At 32.8% G+C, this 3,217-nt stretch overlaps 1 protein-coding gene across 1 annotated transcript in view; it reads left to right on the top strand.

Moving 5' to 3' along the window:
* LOC106881851 (protein ECT2) overlaps window positions 1-3,217 on the top strand; it is a 129,719-nt gene that overhangs the window by 121,254 nt on the left and 5,248 nt on the right. The gene's annotated exons all lie outside the window — the stretch shown is intronic.

Consider the following 3,217-nt stretch of genomic DNA (forward strand, 5'->3'; position numbering starts at 1 on the left):
ACACACACACACACATATATATATATATATATATATATATATATATATATATACAAGGGTTAAATGGACTCAATATGGAACATTATACACACACAACACACACACCCACATATTAGATGGTTAAATCTAGTTAATATTGGTGGAACATCTTATATATAATGGTTTTGGTTAGTATTGATGGGACACACACACACACAACCACACATATATAATGATTACAGTTTGGTGTGCGTATATATAATTTGAAAAAGAAAGTTTTTAACATACCATCTACTTATTGATACCAATTATTAATTGCATGTCTTTTTTATTTTTGTTTTCAACATCTGTGATTTGTTTTAGATTTTTTTTTCTAAATTATCTTGGCTTTTTTTTTATAACTTCTTATTGAATCATATGAGCTTTTTTTTAAAGATAAATTGCAAAATAAGTGACTGAAATTTTATATTTATGAAAAAAAATTTGAGATAATGGGGAGCAAAAAAAAAAGGCATGTTGACTATTTATTTTCAATATTGAATATCAAACACAATAATAACTTTTTCTATTTTTTTTCTTGGACTTATTACCTCCCCTCTCTGTCTGCTGCCTGTCTGACTGATTTTGTTTTCTTTTTTTCTATTTCTCAATATCTCACTTTCATTCTCTCTCTCTCTCTCTCTCTCTCTCTCTCACAGAAGCATATATTCCATGTGTGTGTGTGTGTGTGTGTGCACTTGCTTGCATGCACATGGTCCTAAATTTCCTCTAAAAAGTCTGTTAAACATTTTTTTCTGCAGTAATCATTCTTGAGTCTAAATTAATAATGACATATATATGTCTGTATACTTTTCTTTTCACCATTTTACTTCCATTCTGCAAAAGCAGTTTGTTGCAACTTTTTACCTTATGTATCCATTTTTTGTTTAGTGTATTTTTTTTTTACTATCTATTATCTTGTTCGTTGGCTGAATTTGTTATCAAAGTTAATTTGTGTCCAGAGAAAAACCAAGACTTTTTAAGTAGAGAAAGAATGTACTTCTTGTGTTTTTATTATTCATTTATTTTCAAATGTTGTTTTAGCATTTAATTTCTTATTTCCAATCATTGAGAATTTAAAAGTTATTTACTCTATCAGTCTCCATCAGTTTTAAGCCTATTTACTCTTTTTCGTCATCTTCTCTTACAATAGTATACACTCTCGAAATGCTACTGGTCTAACTACTTCTCATATTAAATCACTCTTTTTTTTCTCACTGGACCACCATACATTGGTGTGTGATATTAGAAAATATTTTGAGAAAGAAATCTAAAGGTTTTAGATTTCTTTACTACTTTCTGTTCTTGTCAAGACAAACTGCTAATATCCTTCTTCTTCTTCTTCTTATCCCATTCTTTGTCTTTCAACTCAGCCCTGACTCTAAACTCTTCTCTCTTCTCCATCATCTGTAATTATTGTGTGTATATCTGCCATACTACTGTGTGTGTATATTTACCATACCAGTATGTATGTATGCACTTATACCATTGTGTATATTTCCTGTAATATTAAAGTGTCATTTGGTTAGGTTTTTTTTTCACAGTTGTTGTACAAATATTTTATGTTCCATTCTATTAAAATGTCTGTCGTATGTTCACCATGCCATTTGATCTACTTGTTCACGATGGCCATTAAATGTTGTTTTAGTGTCAGTCCCATTCTGCAGAATCTTGAGCAAGCCTCAGTTTAACTAAAACCTTATGAAAGTTGGAAAGGGTTGTTACTGATCTTGAGTTGATAAAGTTAAATTGGCCCTCAATTTAACACTGTTGTTTGACCTTTGAGCACAATCCACTTCAGTGCAGCTGGGTTAGGGTTGCTGAAGAGGAGGCTCATTGGCATTGTTGCCTTTCTCTAGGTCCTGTAAAAACCTATGGCTACATTTACCATGCCATGAAATACATTTAATCTGTTTGGCATAACATCAAAACTTTGTCTAGTATGCTGTTAAACACATATTCATGCCATTAAATATGCCCATTACCTTCTATGGTATTAAATGAATGTCCTCATCCATCAGCAATTAATGTTTGTCTGCTATACCATTAAACCTATGGTAATGTCTTTCATGCCACCCAATTAACCGTCTGTTTGCTCCACCATACCATTAAGTATACGTCTGCTTACCATGTCATTAAACATAATATCTGAGTTGCCATACACAGATCTCCACCATACCATTAATCATGTATTTGTCATACTGTTATGTATATCTATTAATTATTGGTCTATGCCTACCATCCCATTAAACATATATGCAATTAAACCCATGTCAATGTCTTTCATGCCATTAAAAATATGGTTTTATCATAAAGCATATGTCATTTAACCTATGTACAAGTCTTCCATACCATTAAACCTTTGTTTATATTTGTTTTTGCTATAAGCCACCATCAGTTTGGTCAGTTTGTATATAATCCTTTGAAGTGTTTCTGCTTTGGTTTACAATGTCATTGTAGCCCTTCTGACCCTGTTTACCAGCTCCTACAAATGTTCACCCACGATACATGTTAATTTCGCTTTGCTGTTTTAATTATAGTCTTAATCTAATATTTATCTTGTTTGCCTCTCTGGGAAATGCCTGTGTTTTTAACAACAACTAATAAAGTTTCAATATTAATAGACATCATTTTATTGGGATATCATTATTTTATTGTATCACAAATAATTCAAGCTTATTTTTTCATAATTTCGTTATTTAATCAGTGACAATATTTTGAGTCAATGATAATCAAAAGTTTTCGCACAACTGTCACTAGTTTACTTTTTGCATACAGCAAATCATCATCATCGTTTAACGTCCGCTTTCCATGCTAGCATGGGTTGGACGATTTGCCTGAGGACTGGTGAAACCGGATGGCTACACCAGGTTCCAATCTGATTTGGCAGAGTTTCTACAGCTGGATGCCCTTCCTAACGCCAACCACTCAGAGAGTGTAGTGGGTGCTTTTACGTGTCACCCGCACGAAGGCCAGTCAGGCGGTACTGGCAACGGCCACGCTCAAAATGGTGTATTTTATGTGCCACCCGCACAAGAGCCAGTCCAGGGGCACTGGCAACGATCTCACTCGAAAATCCTACGAAGGCCAGTCAGGCAACGAATTTCTCTGCTGATATTGACAGAGAATAATAATAATAATAATAATAATAATAATAATAATAATAGTGATAACAACAGCAATAATAATAATAATAATA

Source organism: Octopus bimaculoides, chromosome 4 (genome assembly GCF_001194135.2).
Source record: "Octopus bimaculoides isolate UCB-OBI-ISO-001 chromosome 4, ASM119413v2, whole genome shotgun sequence".
Lineage (NCBI taxonomy): Eukaryota > Metazoa > Mollusca > Cephalopoda > Octopoda > Octopodidae > Octopus > Octopus bimaculoides.